At 35.4% G+C, this 24,503-nt stretch overlaps 1 pseudogene; it reads left to right on the plus strand.

The window, feature by feature from the left end:
- Nucleotides 1–17,732, plus strand: part of LOC116898385 — a 43,801-nt pseudogene extending 26,069 nt beyond the window's left edge.
- Nucleotides 17,733–24,503: the final 6,771 nt, after the last annotated feature.

Genomic DNA, 24,503 nt, shown 5'->3' on the forward strand with positions numbered 1-24,503 from the left:
GCAGAGAGACAAATAACCCTATTATAAATGGGGTTTAGAGCTAAACAAAAATTCACAGCTGAGGAATGGCACTTCTCATTCAAAGCTTCTAAAATATAAGTGAAGTTTTCTCTATCTTACACTTATTTTGAAAAATAAATTTTCTGTTCTTAGAAAATAATCATATAGCATCAAAGTAAGCATACTTTATAGTCAAGTAAAGGCAGTATTAGTATATGTAGTGGAACCAAGCAGATTTTTAGATAAAATTTTCAGTTATTACAGCTTATTCAGTTATTCAGTTACTATAGTCTTTCCCATGTTCCTGTTCTTTTACATTTATTCTACTGGGTAATTTTGTGTTATAGTTATAAAATCCCCTTGACCATCATGCAATATGGTTGAAGCCAGTGGAATCAATAATAACTATTCAAGTTCAAACTTTCATCAAAACTTGCAAATATTTTCTTTACTATTCTATCAATGTTCATCTAACATTCTGTGTAATTTTCCACCAATTAAAATTTTTCTTTTACAAAATTTGTCCTTAATTAAAATCCCGTTATTTACTTATTTTTTATATATGTTCACTAATTACATAAAGTCTAGGTGGAGACAACTCATCATGTACCATTCACATCTAAATGGTTATGGTAATTAAAAAGGAAATTTAATATATCACTAATGAATGAATGAGTTCATTCATCTAGATAAATATACATTGTATTTTATAGTCTTCTGTATTAAGCATATGATTATTTTATTTCTGAAAAAAATCCTGTAATCAATGAAGCCAATCTGTGATTTCTGCAATTTCAGTTGAGTCATTTTTATAGTTGTCGTATTGCCTTCTCTGTGTCTGTGATCTTTTACAAAGTCTTGAACCAACTAACTGTAAAACACAGCTAGGAACCTTGCTAAAGAAGATTTGCTAAGCCAAAATTTCTATCAAGTAGACAAGGTAACACCTAACTGCTTCTTCCTTCTTCAGGAAAACACTCTTGCATCTCCCAACTGTGTTACTTGGTATAAAGTGAGAAATTAGAAATGCTGTGAAGTCAAATAGTTGCTTCTCCCCCCTTTATTTTACCCCTAAGGATAAGAATTATGAGCACAGATTGAAAACTGTAATCTTAGATTTTATTTACTGAAAATGAAAGGAGTTATTTTTTTTCCAGTTTTTGAAGGCATCCTTTTAACATGACTTCAATAACTTAGTTTAGAGGAAATAAAATGTCTTTGTTCAAAAGGTATGGACAATAAAAGGTACTCTGAACTTAAAGAGGGATTAAGTGGAAGTTAGCAAAATTAATATTTCTGCATGAGTTAATTTCCAATTCTGTTTTAAAATTAGATGCCTTTCTTATTTTCTGCTGAAGATAATATTCTCAAGAGAGACTCTTCCATTTAACTGGTAATATTTACACAGAAATGAAATCTGTCTTCCTTTAATAAAGAAATATTATTTTAAGTGTCCAGTTATGAATAGGAAAAGGTGAATCTTTAGTTTTTTCCCCTTAATTATTTGTTCATTCATCCATCAAACAATTTTGACTCCAATACCATTGCTAAGTATTTTACTAGGGCATAGGAATTTACATATGATCAAAGGAAAGCCCCTCTCCTTGAGAACCATAGTACTCCATTTAGTCAAATGGTACTTGCATAGTAGTGTGGACTACAAGATTCCAAATGCCTCTCTTCCTAATTACCCCACTGTTTATTCATGTGTTCAAGTTCGAAAACAGAAAATCAGATTAAAATTTATCTTTCTTTTCATTCTCATCCTTGCTCTATCACTTAACTCTGTTGTAGATATCTTTAAATATCTTGAAACATCTGTTTTTCTCAACCCCACTAAAAACTCCATACTCTGGGCCATCCCCATATCCACACAGAGGATGAAGGGATAACCCGATTGGTAAATCACATGCCTTGCCATTGGGAGGACATAGAGTACATTTCAGGTGCTAGCAGAAGAAAATCTCGATAGGATGATATTCATTTTTCTTTTTGAAGCAGAGGCAGGAAAGTAAGTCTAAGGGGATCATTGGCTATCGATCATTGGTGACTTTCAAGCAAATAGATGCCCTGTCGCAGAAAAGAATGGGCACTGATGGAAGGAGAAGCCCTTGGTCCTGCCATGGTTGGGCACCCAGTGTAGGGGATTGTCGGGGGCGGGGGGAGGGTGGTAAGAGGGGTTGGATAGGGAGAGGACCGTCCATAGAGAAGGGAAGGGGAGGAGTTAGGGGACCCATGGACAAGAAACTGGGAAAGCAGATAACATGTGAAATGTAAATATATACTCAATAAAAAAGAAAAAGAGAGAAAAAGAAAGAAAGAATGGGGAATGCACAAGAAAAACCGCAACGTGTTTTGTCCTCTGGCCTAAGGCTGCATGGACAAATGAGAAAAAGTTTTCGTATACATGGTCGCCTGTGTATACATGAAGATAAGCACACATATATTTACTTCTCTGCTTGCAATTGTTGTAGTCTCTGTCATAATTCCTACTACTTTATCTATGTACATACCTAGATGTTGTAATTCCTAAAAATTAAGGATCCTCCACGATGCTTATTTAACTCTTAAATGGACCCACTCCATTTTCATGGAATTTATTGAAACACTTTTTTTTTCAATAGCTCATGACGCTTTTGCTCTTGGATTTTTATTTATAATATGTGTTGAAATACTATATAACTATGTTCAAAGACATTATAATTGTTGAAGCGAACAGCAGTTCTTTTGAGTGCTTTGTAACTCTGCCTTCAGAGAAGAACTTCAGTTGGTGTAAAAAGGAAAGTGGCAGAATTCTACTGCCTAGGCCAAAGAATGGCGTGGTGAAACTTTTCCAGCCTAAATGCAAGCTTCTAATGAAGCACACATAATTTCTTGGACCTTGGGTGTGTCAGGAAAGATAATGCCCAACTTTTATGGAAATAGCAGAAACTTCTTGCCATTTCTGCACTTTCATGTTATTTTACAAATTTGGCATAAAATAGTGCCATTGATGCTTTTGCAGAAAGTGAATATGAAACAGTTGTTCTCTTTTACTTCCTTCTATTTTTCAATCCTTACCTAGGAAAAAATCTCCAATGACTCCTATTTTTCTTAACGGTCTATTATGTTTACATATATAGTACTTACATGCTTGAGTGCACGCAGGCCACACCCCCAACACACACACATATTGAAATTACCATGTTTGGGCTTACTATACTCACACCAAAACCATGAACTATCTAGGAAAAACCCTAGCGCCGGCTTGTGAAACCTCCTTTAACTTGTTGGTCAGGGGAATCTAAAAGATAACCACCTTCACCAATCTTATGGACTATTGATGGTCCTTATTGTCTTTAAGAATATGAATTCTTATTTCTGAAGACACACTGTATTTTGAACAACACAATATGAGGATTTCTTGTAGAACTGACCATACATTTCTCCTCCCTGAGGACAAGCTTTTAGCACCTAGAGGAGCTATGCAAGCTGCAGAAGAACAAAAGCATCAGTAGTTTTATCCAGCGGCAATGCCTACTAATCACAGTAATGAAGGGACTGGCAAAATATTTGTAATGGTGAAATAGTGGCATTTATACACTGGGGGCAGACAAGAGCTATTTAACTGAACTCAAGGTCAGTAGGAGGAAGTTCATACCTGCTACCATAAAGTCAGGCAACCCCCTGTGGCTGCTGAGGTCATGAGAGAAGGGGAGAATCTACTACTGTCGTTTCCCTAAACCATTAAAATAAAATGAGATTAAATAAAAAGAATATAAAATCTTTATCTGTTGACTGTGGCTGTTAACCTCATTGCAGTATTTACTTATTTACTATCTTCAACGTTCTTTATCTATCTTTTGCATGAGGATGTAAGATCTATATAGACAGAAGTTCTTTTAAATGTTTTACATGAAATCCATGTCCAGAAATTTAAAATTTAACATCCACATATGAGAAAAAATGCAAATTATAAAAAGTTTAAAGTACACACATTACATGCATTTCTTTAATGTTTGCACAGGCCATGTGTCTCAGACTTGGCCTGAAGGTGGAGGTCAGATAATGCCTCCCAGAGTTGTTTCTCACTTTCCACCATGTGGAGATCTAATTTAGGTCATCAGGCTTGGCAGAAAATGCCATTCCCTATTGATCCATCCCCAAAATATAATATTTTATTCCACAAAACCTACTCAGCTGCTCACTTCTAATCCTTTGGCTTTTACACTGTCTTCCAGAGTTATCTACAATGTCTTCCAGGGATTCTTTGAGGGGATACTCTGGAATGCCTCAAAAATTGCCGTTGTCAATGATATATGAATTATTAGTTTGTTTCTCATTCTCTTTGATAACTTGGTGGGTCTGTAATGTATCTCAAAAAGTAGATACAAGTTAGATGAACAAGTCAATTTTCATTGAAATTCAATAAACTTACTTGAGATAATTAGATTTAGGTTTGTTTTAACTCTCACTCTTCTCTCACTGACACATAACTTCATGGTAGAGCTGTACCAACATCCCACATGGTTACTGAGTATGTGTACGCTGCCTTGGTACAAAGGGGACTTTGATTTAGTGTCATGCTTACCAATACAAGATTAGAATTTTCTATGTTCCGCTTGATTTTATGTCAGCTCTTCTGAACTATGAACTTTTCTATCGCGTCAGACACCTCAGTAAATAAATTTTGTAGGTCCATTTTGTTTTGTTTTGTTTTTTGATATAGGACATTATACAAAACTAGGGTATACGATTTTTAGTTTCTATGTTATTTGAAGAAAAAACCTCATCTGTAAAATTTTACTAAGGAAAACAGAAGATGAGACAAGTTTTATTTATTTTTAACTCACATGATTTTGAAATCTATTGCATATAGAGTGTGTAATTTCTTGAGTTTTAACATATGTCTTCTCCAGCAGAACCATTTGGGCTCCTACTGAGTGACGGCAGCAGGCACGTCAGCTTGTGGTTCATTCATTCATTTCTTCACAGCTCCACACTCACATGCTTCCAGGTAACTACTGAGCTGCACCCTGTTACTGTAGGTTGGTTTTCCTGCACTACTAGTCCTACTTATAGAGTTGAACTCCATCAAGTAGAGCGAAAACAGCGTATCACTATGAAAAAATTATCCCAATACTGAAAAATAGGAATGTGTCTATAATGTACCTCAAACACTAAGTTAGCAGAACAAGTCAATTTTCACTGAAATTTAATAAGCTTACTTGAAATAATTACAGTTAGGGTTGCTTTGTTTTCCTGTCTAAAGCTCTTTATTTTACTTATTCATATTTACTTTTTGTTTTATGTCAAATGATGAGACAATTTCATTTTATGTAGACTCATCTTTTCAGAATGCAGAAGAGTCTACAAAAGTGATTAGACCAGCAATAGTTTTGATAGATCTGAGCATAAAATATGAAAGGCTACTTCTAAAATATCAAAAGTTTCAAATTGCTAGCAAAATTTCATCAACCACTTGCACTAGAATGTGGAATGATTTTTTTTTTGCAAAAGTCTATATGTATATATATGTCTCCTAACCTAGAGTCCAAGGAAAATTCCCACTGGTTTATGAGAGTTGCCTTCCTATAGAAAGGTTTAGAAAAGAAATTAAAAGGTCCAGGAAGAAGCATGACCAATGATCTTAACTGCATGAACACAGCTTCAAGTACAGAAAACAAGGCTCCTTTCTCCTGTCTCTATTAGAATAGAGTACCATCTGTGGAGGTTCTGAGCTAGAACAGCAGCATGATGTCCCTCGACAAATGCAGCAATGACATTCGTCTATGAACACAAGCAAGTTAATGCTGAGTTCACATTTGAAAATTTTCACATTCATATGTATATATTAAACTTAGCATAATGTTTAGCCTGGAGTAGATATTTAGTAAATAAAAGATAATAAATAGAGATATTTGGTTAATATAGAATCCAATAGCTAGATTTTGTTAAAATCTAGTTCCATATTTAGTTGCATAATCAGGAACTCTATAATCAGCAAAACTAGCATCACATATTTTTATTTTTCTATAAATCTTTTTATTTTACTTTTAACTAAAATGACTGCTTCTCTCTTAAACAGAGTAGGTAGAATATGCTAAAAGAAAGTACTTATTTTCTCTACAGAGATGGATTTAAAATATAACTCTAACATTAATGCTTTCGTATTTATTACAGTTGTGTTGCTTTGGAATATCTTGTTTCAAAGGTTTTAACCTTGATGACCATCATAAGTAGTGTCTAGGCTGTTTCATCTACTGAACATAATGTTGAATGAGAGCTTGTAGTAGTTAACTTTGTTCACATAATTAAAGTAAAGGTTTTAATGATCTCTGGTAAGAAATATATACCTTTAGGTTGTTTTTTGGAAAATGTTATAATCTTGCACAATTTTAATAGTCTTTATTATGCATACTTTACATTATATCATTATTATAGTTTACATTATAGCAATTCCAGCTAATCATGGGGAATTGTATTATATTTTTTTTTTACTTTTAAACCTCAAAAATCAGAATCTAAAACAGAATCTATCAAACTAGTGACTTGGAAGTAAAATATTCCCACAGCCCAGGCAAATGGTTGTTGGAGAAAATGTACATGTACCAGTGTACCAGGCTGTGCTTATTAGCCATTATTATTATATTGGATTACATCAAGTGGCCAAGATAAACTACATTCACTGAAAGTGCCCAATTTAACTAGATTATCTTTATTAACAAGGCCCTATTAAGTAGCTTCATTTCTAATAGCATTTGAGTTCCATTAGGTTCTGAAGTGATTTAGAAATTCAAATTATTTTTAAAAATTAGATGTCAGGATGGTAGATAATTAGTAAGTAGTAGCTTAAAGTTGCAAATCTGTGCTCAATAGTGGAAATAAACAGAAACATGTGTTGCTGAACAAAAAAAATTCAGAAAGCACTTTTAAACCCACTTGTTGAGACATGTGAGATTTTAAAAAAGTTAAGTATTTAAAAAAAGATTACATTTGTTTTGGTAAGCTGTAAATGAAAAACTAAACTAATTATATAATTTTAGAAGACAATAGCAATGAGCATATTTTATTTGTTGGCTCACAAGTACAAATTGATAATTACATTTAGTAATATCAATGTAAAATTCTTAGCATTATTTCTAAAATAGTAAAATGAATACATAAATAAAGCATGAACTATGGTCTACTCCTTGAAATTAGTTAGGCAATAAGATTTTGAATTAATGTTAAGTAGAAGATATCTCCAGGCTTCCTAAATCAATCATAAAAATAAAAGAAAATGTATTTACTTTATTCTTATTTACTTATTTAAATTTTCCCTAATTGTCAAGATATTTCCCGAGCTGTTAAAAGACAGTCAGCATGCTTTTAAACTCTAAATAAATATAATTTATTAACACAGGTATGATGTTTACTTGAGGTTGTAAACTGATGCTAAGTAGTGACATTTGGTAAGTTCCAGAAAAGAAATATTAATTTAAATCTATTCTTGGATAACATTGTATAGGTTTGAATACTTTCCGACTCAATTTCTGAATCTAAAACTAACCAGATTTAGAAATAAGACAATAATACTATAAGGGAATTAGAAACAAAGCCCTATCATAGGCATAGTTATAAAGACCTATCATAGTGATTGTTAGATAAACATTTAACAAGTGGCTATCCACCGTCATCATCCAACTGTGGCATACATTATCACAGCCTTCACTTCTCACTCCACTGTAGCTCTGTAACTGTTAACCAGCCTCTATTTGCATACATCACATTTCCACTGGCGTCTGCATCTCCTCAAGGTTAATGATTTTATACATACATGGAGTTCTATCCTTAGCTGATATCAGAGAGGGAGAGGAGAGAGAGAGAGAGAGAGAGAGAGAGAGAGAGAGAGAGAGAGAGAGAGAGAAATAAAAAAAGTGGGTGGACCATGATTTAGTGGGTCATCCTCAACCAAGAGTATATTGTCATCACTAACAAGACTTTGTCGGTGTGAAAAACAATGATGACGTAAAAGTAGAAGGATATAGAAGAGAGAGAGTTGGGGCTGACTAAAGTTGGGAAAAGGAAATGGCTATGATCAAAATATATGAAATTCTAAAAAATTAATCAAACTAGGATTAAAAAATACCTTATAAAAACAGTATGTAATTGGAAATGTTTGTTTTTAATTTGTATTAGGGATTAGCAATAACAATATCCATTAATTTTACATCCTATAACAATTTAGGTTTTTTTTTAACAGAATTACCAGTATGGTAAAAATAAATATGTCACAAACTTTGGACAGAGAAGTTTTTATTTAGTTTTGGCAGCATGGATCAAACTGTGTATAACTAAACTTTATCAGCCTTAAAATATTCACAGATTCCACAGGCTATACAAAACAACTAAACATTAATATAACATAATCAATCCTCAAATGATACAAGATCATGAATTACAATTTTCATACATATAATAATGCACATACTCAGTACTCTTTATTGACTGATACTGCACTAATCTTTAGACCGTGTTTTCAGTTGGCTCTGTATTTTGAAACTCAACCTTGCTTAGACAACAGAATGAAAAGCAACCAGTACAACAAGACATCTAATTATTGTCACTATTGTTTTTGAAACATAGTCTGGAAGAGAGGCTAAAAATATACAGAAAAATTTTCAAATTAAAGTTGAAAGCAGACTCTGCTTTCTTTGAGTGGAATTTTAATTATGTAACTGATTGATTTGCTGTTAGCTGGAAAAAAATCTGAGTGATCATTTCAGTATAACAGATCCAAACTTTAAAACTAATGAAGGCTTTTCTCAGGAAGTAAAGCTCTTCTCAGTAACAGAAATAATTTTTTTTAAACAAGTATCCCTCTGTAGATCATGTTCTTGGGTAATATAAAGGTTGTTCAGTCACAGTGCTCCTTTCCACAGTTGCCCTGAGTGCAAGTATCTGGCTCTGTGCTGTTTTGTAAGCAGTTATTTGAGTAATTGTAGAAAACACTGACAGAAGGCACCGAATTGCTTTCTTTTTCATACTTGTGGAAACAACTAACTAACAGAACAAAGCTTGGAGGTTAGGATTACATTGTCAGAAAAGATAAGTGTTTAGTTGTCTTTAGGAGATAGGCTCATGTTCTACAAGAGGAAAAACTGCTGCATAAATTCTTTCTTGTTTGCAAACATGATTGCTAAGGTATTCTAAAGCATATGTATATATGTATTATGTATGTATGACTATTTATTTATTTATTTATTTATTTATTTATTTATTTATTGACTGATTTATTTCTGAAATAAAGTAAATCTGGAACTTTTGAGTATTTATCTTCTTTAAAAAGCCACATTTATCTATTATCTAGCTCTGGGATCACCCTTTGGTTCCAAGGAGCCTTTCAGGACACCAAGAGTGTCCTGGTTCCCCAGTGAGGCCACTGAGGCCTCAAGACCAACCAGTTTGGAACCCTGCCCCATGAATTTTTTCCCAGTCAGTTCTGCATAAGGCATAGCTGGAAGCCAGCTTAGAACCCTGCCATACCAATCCATTTTCATTCCCATTCCCATTCCCATTTCCATTGCCAGTTAGGTCCAGCTATGTGACAGCTAGCCTAGGTGAGTTATAACTGGTATTCTGCCCTCCATTTTCAGTCACTTGGCTTGCCATTGGCATGGAGGAGACTTATGCATAAGCTTCCTGATTTCTATGGAGGCCTGCAGAAGTCCCCAAAACTACCTGCTTGGAACATTGTCCCATCAATTACTTGCCAGTGTGGTCTCCCTTAGGTCCAGACAATAGTTATACCCTGACCTCTGTTGTCTGGACCACAGTTCCCCTGACATCCTGAAAATACTGCCATTAGGATCATCCAGTCAACACAAGACAAAAATAGATGCTTAAAGGAAAGCATAAAAACACAATCCACAAGAGGCTGAGTAACATGGGACCAGCAGAGTCCAGCTCTTTTGCAACAGCGAGCCCTGGACATCCTAACAAAATTGAAAAAAAATAAGATTATCTTTAATCTAATTTTAAAAAGAGTAAAGAGGTCTTTGAAGAGGAAATAAATAAACCCCTTGAGGAAATATGAAATACATTCAGAAAGGTAGAGATTTTAAAAGAGAAAGCAAATAAATATAAATAAATACAGGAAAATATAATAAAACAGGGAAGGACCTGAAAATTTAACTAGAAGCAATAAAGAAGACACAAATTAAGGCAATCCTGCAGACAGAAAAACCTAGAAAATAAGAACAGGAACTACAAGCATCAGCATCATCAACAGAATGCAAGGGATGGAAAGAGAATATCACACATAGAAGATACAAAATAAGAAATTAATGCATTGACCAAAGTAAATACAAAATCTAAAAAGTTCATGACAAAACATACAGGAAATTTGGGACACCATGAGAAGATGAAATTTAAGAATAATAGGAAGAGAAGAAGGAAAAGATTCCTAGCTCAAAGGCCCCTCCAAAAAAACTCAATAAAATTATAAAAAATTTCTAACCTAAGAAAAAAAAGAAACAACCCTCCCCCAAATAAAACACCAAGGACTACAAAACAAAAACCAACCAACCAACCAACCAACAACAACAATAATAACAACAAAAAACCTAGGTGTATAAATGCAAAAAAAGGCTCATCTCAGCAAAAAAGATTCACATTTTCTAAAGTGCTGGAAAAAGGTTTTTTAAGCTAATGAACCTAAGAAACAAGCTGGAGTAGCCACTCTAATATCTAATAAAATAGAATTTCAACCAAAAGTAATCAAAAGGGACATGGAAGGATATATCATCCTCATCAAAGGAAAACCCAACCAAAATGACATCTCAATTATGAACATCTATCCCCCAAAAGGAATGGCATCTGCATTTGTAAAAGAAACAATACTAAAACTTAAATAACACATTACACCACACACATTAAGAGTGGGAGACATCAATACCCACGTTTTCCAGCAGAAATATCGTTGAGACAGAAACAGAAATAATGAAACTAACAGAGATTATGATTCAAAATATATCTACAGAACATGTCACTCATAAACAAAATAATATATCTTTTTCTCAGCAGCACATGGAACCTTCTCCAGAACTGATCATATAATAGGTCACTAAGAAAGCCTCAACAGGTAGATGATTGAAATAACTTGCTTCTTATGAGAACACTATGCATTAAAGCTGGTTTTCAACAGCAAGAGAAAGCTACATAATCATGGAAACTCAACAACTCTCTACTCAATGATCATTGAGTCATGGAAGAAAGAAAGAAAGAAATTAAAAATCTAGAATTCAATGACAATAAGGGCATAATATACCCAAGCTAATGGGAAATTATGAAATAAGTGCTAAGAGAGAAATTCATAGCGCTAAGTGACTTCACAGAGAAATTGGGGAGTTAATAACAAATTAAAAATGCACCTGAAAGCTCTAGAAAAAAACAAAAAGAAGCAAACACCCCAAAGAGGAGTAGCTGACAGTAAATAATCAACTCAAGAATGAAATCAAGGAAGGGGGGGAGGGAAGGGGATGTTTGCCCGGAAACCGGGAAAGGGAATAACACTCGAAATGTACACAAGAAATACTCAAGTTAATAAAAAAAAATTATTTCAAAGACACATGTTTATCGCTACTTTTGATGCTAATTTAAAATATCTAAATTAATCATAGCTAAATTTTCAAAAAAAAAAGAATGAAATCAATCAAATAGAAACAAAGAGAACAATACAAAGAATCAAGGAAACCAAGAGCTGCTTCTTAGAGAGAACCAAGGTAGAGAAGACAAACCCTTAGTCAAACTGGCTAAAGAGCAGAGAGATAGTATTCATATTAACAAAATGAGAAATGGAAATGGAAACATGACAATAGACCCTGGAGACATTCAAATGATCATTAAGTCTTACTTCAAAATCTTGTACTCCTCAAAACTGGAAAAATATAAATGAAATGGATAATTTTGTAGACAGATATTAATTACAAAATTTAAGTCAAGATCAGGTGGTCTATTTGAGTAGTCTCATAACCTTTAAGGAAATAGTAGCAGTTATTAATATCTCCCAACCAAAAAATGCCCAGGATCAGATGGTTTCAGCACAGATTATACCAGACTTTCAAAGAAGAGTTAATGCCAAAATCCCTCAAAATATTCAATAAATAGAAATAGAACAAAAAACATAAGCTAACCAATTGGATACGCAAACAAAAATCCAGCATTTTTCTGTATACAAGAAACACAACTCAATAACAAATATACACTATCTCAGAGTAAAAGGATGGAAAAAGGTCTTCCAAGCAAATGGTCCCAAGAAACAAGCTGGAGTTACCATCCTAATATCCAATAAAATATACTTTAAACCAAAAGTTATCAAGCGTGATGAGAAAAGACACTTCATATTCACCACTTCATATCCATCAAAGGAAAATTCACCAAGAGAAAGTCTCAATTTTGAACATCTATGCCCCAAATGCAAGTGCACCTTAATTCATAAAAGAAATTTTACTAAAGCTCAAAACACACATTGAACTCCACACAACAATAGTAGGCGACTTCAATACCCCACTCTCACCAATGGAAAGGTCATTGAAGCAGAAACTAAACAGAGACACAGTGAAACTAATAGACGATATGAACCAAATGTATTCAACAGTTATCTACAGAACATTTCACCCTAAAACAAAAGAATACACTTTCTTTTGGGTACAGAACACCCAAGATGCAGTCCACATTCTTCAAAAAGCTCAACAAGCTGAAGGGTCCAAGTGAGGATGCCTCAGTCCCACTTAGGAGGGAGAAGACAGCAAACACAGGGGGAGTGTGGGAGGGAAAGGGGAAGAAAAGGAGATTGGGTGGGGAGAGAGGGGAACATGATCTGATATTGGGTGGGGGCACAGGACGGAAGCCCTGAGGGCCAGCAGAACGAATGGAAACTGTGACCTCGGGAGGAAAGAGCTTGGAAAGCCCCTCTAGAATGTACTGGGGACCTGGAAAGAGACTCTCAGGACTCAAAGGGGAGAACCTAGTTGAATATTCCTACAGTGAGAGCCTCTTGAAACTGAAAAGCTTCTGTACGGCAAAGTATGCCATTATTAAGAGAAAACAACAGTCTACAGATTGGGAAAAGATCTTCACCAACCTGACAGAAGGCTAATACCCAAAATATAGAAAGAACTCAAGATGCTAGACACCAACAAATTAAATAACTCAATTAAAAAATACAGTACTGAGCTAAACAGAATTCTCAAAAGAGGAATCTCGAATTGCTGAGAAGCATTTGAAGACATATTCATTGTCCTTAGTTATCAGGAAAATCGAAAATCAGTATGGTTAAGATAAAAACTCAAGTAACAGTACTTGGGGATGTGGATGTGGAACAAGGGGAACACTCCTCCATTGCTGGTGGGAGTGCAAAGTGCTACAAACCACTTTGGATACCAATTTGGTGGTTTCTCAGAAAATTGGGAATAGTTCTACGTCAATACCCTAGTATATCCCTCCTCGGCATACATCCCAAAATGCTACCCCATCCGACAAGGACACTTGCCCAACTATGTTCATAGCAGTCTTATCTATAATAACCCTAAACTGGAAAAAACCTGGATGTCACTCAACTGAAGACTTGGAAAGGAAAATTTGGTTCACTTACACAATGGAATACTATTCAGCTATTAAAAACAAGGACACCATGAATGTTGCAGGCAAATGTAGGAACTAGAAAATATTATTCTGAGTGAGCTAACCCAGACCCAAAAGGATACATATAATATGTACTCACTTAGAAGTGGATATTAGCCATAATGTACAAGATAACCACACTATTATCCACAGACTCAAAGAAGCTTGATAACCAGGATGCCCAAGGAAGGATGTTTTAATCTTTCCCAGAAGGGAAAATAAAATATATATTGGAGGTGGATGATGTGGAAGAACTGAATGAAAAGGGGAACTGAACATAGGGAGGATCAGATATTGGAAAGTAGGAGAGAGAGAAGGGAAATTGGTAGTGGGGAAAGGCAATCTCTAGGATGTTCCAGAGACCTGAGATTAAGGAGTCCCAAAGGATCTATTTGTGAGATTCTAGCTACAACTCCTAGCAATGGGAATTATAGATCTTAAAATGGCCACTTCCTGTAGCCAGGCAGATCTCCTGGTGGAGGGATAAAGTCAGCAACCCACACACAAAATATTAACCCAAAATGGTTGCTAACCTAAAAGCTGTGCAGGAACAAAGATAGAGCAGAGATGGAGTGAATGTCCAACAAATGACTGGGCTAAACTGTGACCTACCCCATGGTCACTATCCCTGACACTATTAATGATACTCTGTTATACTTGCAGACAGGTGCCTAGCATAACTGTCCTCTGAGAAGCTCCACCCAGCAACCGATGGAAACAGATGCAGAGACGTACAGTCAAATATTAAATAGAGCTCCAGTTTTACCGGAAAGTTGGGGGAAGGGACTCCACAGGACAATAAGCAGAGTCAACTCACCTGGATTGTTGGGAGTTCCCAGAGACTGATTCACAAACCAAAACTGGAACACAAGCTCGACCTCGGCCTGATACACATATGTAGCTGGTAAGCAGCTTGGTCTTCATCCCAACCACAGAATTGGGGGCTATCCCTAAATCTGCTGATTACCTGCCTGTGCCTAGAGGGGAGCTCCCCCTTCTTAAAGGAAAGTGGGAGAGAGGAATGGAAAAGTATCTATACCAGTAGTACTGGGAGGAGGGTGGCTGTGATTGGGATATAAAGTGAACCAACAGATAATCTTAATAGAAATAAAAATAAATAAAAAGAAAAATGTATGAGAATGTTTAATATTTATTAAATTATATTACTGATGCATAAGAAAATAATAAAGTCACACTTAATATGTTTTTAAAAATTGATAGTGTGGAATGTGTACATGTGTATGTGCACACATGTGTGCCTGGGCATATGCCTGCATGAATGACATTTTATTAATCTCTCCATGAAGCACTTACTACTGTAGGAAGTTGGTTTTATTACTGGTTCCAGCACTGGAAAGTCGGTGCCACAGTTCAGAGCAGTATTAGTACAAGGAAATTTTCCAAAACCTACAATAGACAGACTGCACAGGACAGGAGTGGGATTTGCTGTCAGAATGACAGCAACCAGGGTCTGAGCATTTGCAACACTTCTTAGTGTTAGGAACCTTTAGTGATAAAACCTTTATTCATATTCTCATCTTGTTCACTGTCACTTTTAAAAAAAAAATTTCTTGTATCTAGCAGTATCTCTTAGAAAATTTCTCCCCAAAATAACAAAAATCATGGAAAAATCTGTACCCTGATATATTTAGATACATTCCATAGTGGTCGAAAGGGAAAAATAAATCATAATTAAAATGCTAGGCAAGTTCTTGGATTTTGTTTTTAGAAGAAAAGATTTTCAAGGCAAGCTCAACTTACTATGCCCAGAGATTGTTTTTACTCTGCTCAAATCTGCCTGTAAGAAATGCTCACCCATCAGAAAGACAGAAATTTTTTGCTTCCTTAATTTGGAATAGACAGTTCAAGGTACCAATGTTCTCACACATTGAATAGGGGGGAAATGAAGAGTTGTGGTTATTTTAAAGCTTATTTTTATGGATTATTTTACTAGGTATTTTTTAAATATCCAATATAGGAATGTAACTGTATTACAAATACATCAGTAGTTGTTGTTCTATGTGCTGTTAGTATCAGGTAGTTGTCAACATTGAGAGTGGACAGAGTTAATTCCAAATATTCTGACTGGTATTTCTGGTATGAAAATGTCTTCAGGGATTTTAGGCTTCTTAACTCATTGTTAGTTTTCATTTCTTTATTCGAATTCTCTAAGTTGATATTGTTATCCTACTTCTTTGTTAATGTCTCCACCAAGTAAATGATGCTTAAATTTTTAAAAAATTAAGTCTAATTTTAAACAGTACATAGAATTAATTCTTTCTAAAGATGAACACTTCAAAAAGAACAGAATATTTAACTTTTATTTGTAAGAGTCCAACTAGTCTAGGTATATTTGACTTTCAAATTGGTTAAAAGTGTAGAAATTGTAAGTAACATTACATATCCCAGGTCAATCTTAAGGTCAAAGAATATCAATTGATTACTACCTCACAAACAGAAAGGATTTATTATAGCATCAAGTTCATCTCTGGTTCAATACTTTTACTGCTTTGGATGGAGTGGTTGGTACTAAGACCAAATAAGACAAATACAAAACTAAGTAAAAAATGTTCATAAAAATATAAATGAAGAATGCAAAAAAAGCATAAGATGTTATCATTCAAGATCCCAGACTTACAGCATGGCTGTCTATCCTAATTTTCTTTCATAAACATCATAATCATCACTATAGATAAAAGAGGCGAGTGTTCGTAATTTATCAAATTGAGTACTATGTTTATATAGTCTTAATAAACATCAAAACATTCTATTATTTTTATTATGCATGAGAATATCACAGATCAAAGGTCCCATTTCAGATTGGGTTACCCAGAAACTGGAATCTTATGAGGAGGTTATCATATATTAAAAGATTTCATTCTTTTTCAAAGTAGCTATCTATGTTTTATAGATTGTGCTACACAAAAGTACATATAGGCAACATGAAAAGAACTCAGGAGGGAGGGAAGGAGAGGGAAGGAGGAAGAGAGAAAGAAAGATTATGAAGCTGGATGGGATAAATGATTGGATATTGAGGTCTGAACATAAATGGAAAAGAAAGAATGAGAAGTCATAAACTCTGGTACCCCTGTACTATAAGCTGTATCTAAAAGACATCTGCCAGCAGGATATCATGCTTGTGAAGGCTGCTGAATCAGTTGTTAGGTACAAATTACACAAGGGAAGTGACCATGTGTACATGGTGTGATTTCTATACTGGATCCAATCATGCGAGGTATTGGTAATGAAAGCTGAGATCTGTAGTACTTCCACGGTCCTTCAGTGAAGAGGGGTCTTGATGCTTTGTGTCTGCAATTCAAGACATCACATTAGTAACCACATCAAACAGCAAGGCTGTCTGACCTAATAGCCTGGCCTTAACTCACGCTGTACTACTTGCTTCCAGTCTACTGTACACTGTGTTCCTCTTCTTACAACTGAAAGCATCCTAGAGTATATGAGATCATGAACCTTCCCTAGTGACACTTCTACTGGCAGCAGGGCAAATCCACATCCTGACCCTTCCTTGGGAGTATGTGACCTCAATTTTTTGTACAACAGAGAGAGATCTTCCTGAAGTTTTTTCTTGATATGGACCTCTGAGTGGTGATAATGTGGTTTATGATCAGTGAACTGGGAAGATACATGGATTTGCCTTTATGTATTTTGAGAGGATAGCTGACTCTAAGGAGGCTATGGAAAAAGCAAATGGGATGGAGTGGGATTGTAGAAGAATTTGTGTGGATTATTCTATAACCAAGAGAGCACACACACCTACACCAGGTATTTACATGGGCAAACCCCATAGGTGGAGATGGCAACGGTGGCAGCGATGGCAGTGGTGGCAGTGGTGGCTGTGGTGGCCGTGGTGGCAGCAGTAGCGGTGGTGGCAGCAGTGGCGGTGGTGGCAGCGGTGGCGGTGGTGGCGGTGGTAGATAATGAGATTCTTACTAGGATAGAGGATATGATCAAGGCTATGACAGATATAAAGATTATGATTACCACTATAGAAGGCTGCCCTCTCCTTACTACAGTCGCCACAGGTCGTGATCAAGATCCCAAGTTCCTATAGCCCAAGACGCTATTGATACTGGAGTGATTGTGTCTAAGGACTTTGCTTTTTTCTTTTTGATTTTTGATTTCCAAGCTTCCAATGCATCCTGGTCCTTTAAAACAAAACAAAACAAAACAAAACAAAACAAAAATCTGGTTTATTTAATCTATGTGTGGCCAGTTGTGTTGCTGCTTTTCACCCTTTGTTATCCTCTTGAAGGTGAAATTGTCTTTTCAGCAGTTGAACATCTTGAGTAAAAAGGAGTGCCAAGTTTTGCTTTGTGGTTCTTCTTTGCCTTTACAGAGGATTAACTTCTTACAATGAGGAGAGAAACCATCTTTTCAAAGCTTTTCCTGATGGATATTGTAGTAGACATTATAAATCTGTGGTATGACAAACTGCTTTTTAATCTTCTTTGGGGGAAGATAAATAACACTTTGGGTAGATCAGTCATGTCGAGTTTGTCTGGACTGGCATGGAGCAGTTGAATAGTTGAGTGTAGAAAGTTTGAAACTCTAGGAGAAAGTGCGGGACATTTCTTTTGAAGACTATTAACTTTGAACCTAAAAATTAAGTCACCTTTTAGAGATTAAAAGCTAGCAATTCCTATAAGACATGTTGTATTTGAATTTATATGTTAAACCTTACGAACTTAAAGTGTGATTTTTATGTTAAATTTACAGAAATCACCAAAGGACAACCTTGATTTCTTACCTAGAGCAATTGTATAACTTGCTGTTAGAAATTTTGGTATTGGGACATTGGTTACATGGGTTAGTGTATAGGATCATAAATTATATGTGGGGAAGAGTAATTTCAAATAAAAGTTAATTTGAAAAAATAAATGAAGTTAATTTGAAAGTGAAAAAATAAATAATTCAAAAAGTCGTAAATATAGTGCTTATAGAAAATATAAATATAATATTTTTGTTAAGAAAGTAAACATACTCCCATCTTGAAAAAAATGCATTGTCTAACTGGATTTCATGAGAAAGTCTTGTCTTCTCTTCTAAAATGACTTGTTTTATCAGTGAGTGCATGCCATGTGTGTTTTTCTGTGATTGGATTACCTCACTCAGGATGATATTTTCTAGTTCCATCCATTTCCCACAGTCTCATAGATGAACTAACTTCATTAGTTTTAGACCACTTTTCTCAACATGTGATTGGACATTGGATATAACAGATTACTAATAAAGTTTAATATTAATTAATGAATAGGTAATAGAGTAAATAAATTTATATGAATCAATAGTATTTCAGACATAATTTCTCTTCATATTTTACATAGAAAGGTAGCATATTTTTGAGTCTTTTGGTATATTGTCAAATGTTGTGATGTACTTTATAATTATTATTTCTAAAGTCATATTTTAATTTTAAATTCACAATTTTAATTTTATCCTAGAAATATGACATATCTAGAGAAATTGAGTGCTCGTCGTTTGAGCCAATAATTTTTATTTAGCTGAATAAATGATATTGTATGGTAAACAATATTTGAAATCATTAAATGACTTCATTTTTAATAAAGGAAAATTAGTATGTATTATAGTTTGTGTTTACGAAGACATTGTACTCTTAGAAAATTTTGTAAAGTTGTTTGTACATTGTGCCATTTAATATTCAAATCTAAAATCATTAGGTGTAAGAAGCATACAAGAAAGTTTTATATTATTTTTAATAATAGTAACAACATTTTGCACATTGCATACTTAAATGAAGGATAGAAATGGCTTTAAACTCATAATTATTAAAAATAGTTGTTTTGACCACTTAAACCTTAGTAAAGTATCAAGGAAATGGTTAGAAAAGTGTGAATTAGGAGGGTAACACTAAAGAAGAATTAATGGAGCCAAACTTACTTAGGTAGTTACATTTCAATTCCTCACTGACTGAGCTGACAATCTAATTTCCAAAGAGCTGAGAAATGCAAAAAGCTTGTGAGATTAGTACAGTGAATTGATGTAAGTTGGGGAAGGGTGTATCTCACACTACAACCAAAAGTAGTCAAAGAGCAACTTTATCTAACAGTGAAATAAAGAGAAAGAGAGAGAGGATCGGGAGAGGAGGGGGGGATAGACAGATATCAAACAATGGAATAAGAATTTTAAGTGGAACTGGAGTAACTGGTGATTGTGTGATACAACACTGGTACTGGGAACCCAACTCAGGTATCTTTAAGATAAGCGTGTGCTCTTAGCCACTGAGCACTCTCTCCAGCTCCATTCCCACAGGTCATCACTCCCCTTCTTGCTGGTTGGAATGAAATGAATTTTAAATCATGTCAGTTTTTATCCTTTAAATAAAATTTGATGATTTTTCTTAGTAAAACCTTGAAAACTCACAAGTGTGGAAAAGTCATAGAAATGAGATTTTTTTTACAGAGAAAATATACTCTGTACATGTAATTAGGCATCCCTACTTTACAATAAACAAAATTCCACATTGGGAAAGACACTTTGCTTTAGGGATTTCTGTGCTTGTTATTTTATGTTAGTTGATGACAGTGAAAAGACTAGAGAGCCAGACACTTACTGATTGTTTCTCAATTAGTGTTTCTTCTTCATATAACATATTATAAATGTGTTTTGCTTGTGTTTATTTAAAACCATATGGGAGGAAAAAGAGAAACTTTTATGCCTAGTGAAAATTTTCCTGATGATCATTGTTTGAGATTGTGTGGAATTAAAATATAGTCTAATGGTTTAATTCCTGGGCAGATAATGTCCTTCAGCTCCCACATTTTGCCACCTAGTCCTACTTTTTAAATAACCAAATCAATAAGCAACTACCCAGTACATTAATAAGGATTGCAATTTTAATATTATTTTGACAGGCATTGTAAGATCATTTGTATTAAAAATTAGACTAAATATATATATATTTGGAAAAAAGGATGGTTTCCTAATCTCCTTTTAGGTAAGTCAAAGCCTACTTTGTGCATGAGCAAACTTGCTGGTTGGTGTATAAATCAGATACGTCTTGCCATCATTGGGACCTGTTTCTTTAATGGTGGCAATATGTTCTTTTCATCTTTAATCCTCAATGGTTAATTATTTGGAAGCATCCTTTTCTTTCAGATTTGAAATGTATAATTATTTGAAAGCATCCTTTTTCAGATTTGAAGTATTTTACCAATTTAAGCAATTGCTGTTTCACCATTTCCCAATGGTGTGACTCAGTTCACTCTCTTTGTCTTATTAATGGAGTTATTTTGCAGGAATTTATCTTAAGACTTGACCACTATGTTCATCGCAGCCTTATTTATAATAGCCAGAAGCTGGAAAGAACCCAGATGCCCTTCAACAGAGGAATGGATACAGAAAATGTGGTACATCTACACAATGGAATATTACTCAGCTATCAAAAACAACGAGTTTATGAAATTCGTAGGCAAATGGTTGGAACTGGAAAATGTCATCCTGAGTGAGCTAACCCAATCACAGAAAGACATACATGGTATGCACTCATTGATAAGTGGCTATTAGCGCAAATGCTTGAATTACCCTAGCTGCCTAGAACAAATGAAACTCAAGACAAATGATCAAAATGTGAAGGCTTCACTCCTTCTTTAAAAGGGGAACAAGAATACCCTTGGCAGGGAAGAGAGAGGCAAAGATTAAAACAGAGACTGAAGGAACACCCATTCAGAGCCTGCCCCACATGTGGCCCATACATATACAGCCACCCAATTAGACAAGATGGATGAAGCAAAGAAGTGCAGACCGACAGGAGCCGGATGTAGATCGATCCTGAGAGACACAGCCAGAATACAGCAAATACAGAGGCGAATGCCAGCAGCAAACCACTGAACTGAGAAACGGGACCCCGTGAAGGAATCAGAGAATGAACTGAAGAGCTTGAAGGCTTGAGACCCCATATGTACAACAATGCCAAGCAACCAGAGCTTCCAGGACCAAGCCACTACCTAAGACTATACATGGACTGACCCTGGACTCTGACCCTCATAGGTAGCAATGAATATCCTAGTAAGAGCACCAGTGGAAGGGGAAGCCCTGGGTCCTGCTAAGACTGAACCCCCAGTGAACTAGACTGTCGGGGGAGGGCGGCAATGGGGGAGGGTGGGAGGAACACCCATAAGGAAGGGGGGAGGGAAGGATGTTTGCCCGAAACCGGAAAGGAATAACACTTAAATGTACATAAGAAATACTCAAGTTAATAAATAAAAAAAAAAAAATAAGTTGGTTGGGCATTTGGCTCAGTGGTAGAGCGCTTGCCTTGCAAGCGCAAGACCCTGGATTCGGTCCTCAGCTCTAAAAAAAAAAAAAAAAGTTATATAAAAAAAAAAAAACAAAAAAAAAGACTTGACTTTTGGAAGAGAGAAAAATACAAGAAAAACTAACTTTGATTTTAGAAAATTTACAAAAAACCTGAGTCTTTGATATCTCACAATTTTTCATTTTCTTTTTTAAATTTCCTATTGATTATTTTATTTATCCCCCTTCCTGGATTTTCTCTGAAAATCCCCTATATCCCAACCCCTCTCCTCCTGCTTCCATGAGGGTGCTCCCCCATTCACCCAACTCCTGCCTCAGGCTCTAGCATTCCCTGAGCTGAGGCATCAGGCCTTCACAGGACCAAGTTCTTTCCCTCCCATTGATGCCAGACAAGGTCATCCTCTGCTACATATGCATCTGAAGCCATGGGTCCCTCCGTGTGTATTCTTGGTTTAGTCCCTGGGAGCTCTGGGGAATCTGTTGTTCTTCCTATAAGGTTGCAAACCCCTTCAGATCCTTCAGTCCTTCCCCTAAGAAGATAAAAAACACAATGAAAAAATCCTTTAAAGAAATCGAAGACAAACAAAAAAAAATTGAAGGGTATCATTCAATACCTTAAATAATGCCAAGAATAAACAAACTGGTAAAGAAAACTGCTCAAGAGATGAAAATCGAAATAAATACAAAAAAAGAAAGCACAAACTGAGGAAGTTCTGGAAATGAAAAATCTATGTAAGTGAACAGCAAAGGCTCTACGAGCATCACCGGCATAATATAAGACATGGAAGAAAAAAATCTCAGGGCTGACAATACAATAGAAGAAATTAATTCACCTGCCAAGGAAACTGATGAACCTAAAAAGTTCCTATTAGAATATATCTAGAAAATATGAGACATTATGAAAATAACAAACCTAAGAATAATAGGAATAAAAGAAGTCCAGTTCAAAATCCCCAAAACCAAATTTAACAAAATCATAGAAAAAAGAATCTCTAACCTAAAGGAGAACACGCCTGTATGGTTGGATAAGAAAATAAAATCTCCCTGCCACATAATCAAAACACTAAACACAGAGAACAAAGAATATTAAAAACTGTAAGAAAAGGCCAAGAAACAAATAAAAGCAGCCCTCATAGAATTATACTTGACTTCCTAATGGAGAATATAAAAGCCAGAAGGATCTAAAGATAAGTTTTAGAGATTCTAAGAGACCATGGATGCCAGACCAGACTACTATAACCGGCAAAACTTTCACTTATCATAGATGGAGAGATCAAAGTTTTTCATTAGAAAGTCAAATTTAAACAAATGTCTACCAATAAATGAACCCGTACAGAAGATAGTAGAAGAAAAATCCAACCTAAGGAAGTTAACTATTTTACAAATACACAGACAATAATCTGTAAGACATTTACAAGAGCAAAAGCTCAAGGGAGGAAAGCATGCACACACACACACACACACACACACACACACACACACACACACACACACACACACCACCACCACCACCACCATCACCACCACCACCACCTACAACACAACAATATTAGGAAGATAATATCATTAATCATTAGTATCTCTAAGTATCAGTGGACTCAATTCCCAAACAAAAGGATATTGGCTAACAAAATGAATATGAAAACAGGATTCATCCTTTGGCTTTATACAAGAAATATACCTCAACACCAAAGAGAGACATTGTTTCAGAGTAAAGTATTGAAAAGATCTTTTCACAAGCAAATAGACCCAGGAAGCAAGCTAGTACAGCTCTTCTAATATCTAACAAAATAGATTTCAAATAAAAATTAATCAAAGAGATGAAGAAGGACATTTCATATTCGGCAAAGGAAACAGATATTTCTTTTTACAGTTTTGTATTTATTTTATTTTTATTGGATATTTTATGTATTTACGTTTCTCCCTCTCCCATACCCCCTCCACCTGTATCTATTAGGATGTTCCCCCTCCCATCCAACCACTTCCACCTCAACATGCTGGCATTCTCCCACACTGGGGAAACAAGCCTTCACAGGACCAAAGGCTTCTCCTCCTATTGTTGAGAGACAATGGCATCCTCTGCTACATATGTGGCTGGATCCATGGGTCCATCCATGTGTACTCTTTGGTTGGTGGTTTAGTCCCTGATAGCTCTGGGGGGTCTGGTTGGTTGATATTATTGTACTTCCTATGTGGTTGCAAACCACTTCATCTCCTTCAGTCCTTTCTCTAACTGCTCCATTGGGGTTCCCAAGCATCCTCATCTGTATCAGTAAGGCTCTGACAAAGCCTCTCAGGAGACATCCATATCAGGTTCCTCTCATCAAGCACTTCTTAGCATTAGCAATAGTGACTGGAGTGTTGACTGCATATGGGATGGATCTCCTGGTGGAGCAGTTTATGGAGAGCCTTTCCTCCAGTCTCTGCTCCAGTCTTTGTCCCTGTATTTCCTCCCATGAGTATTTTATTTCTCCTTCTAAGAAGGACTGAAGCATCCATATTTGAGTCTTCCTTGCTCTTGAGCTTCATGTGGTCTTTGAATTGTATCTTGGGTATTCTGAGCT

The sequence above is a fragment of the Rattus rattus genome, chromosome 4 (genome assembly GCF_011064425.1).
Source record: "Rattus rattus isolate New Zealand chromosome 4, Rrattus_CSIRO_v1, whole genome shotgun sequence".
NCBI classification, from domain to species: Eukaryota; Metazoa; Chordata; class Mammalia; order Rodentia; family Muridae; genus Rattus; species Rattus rattus.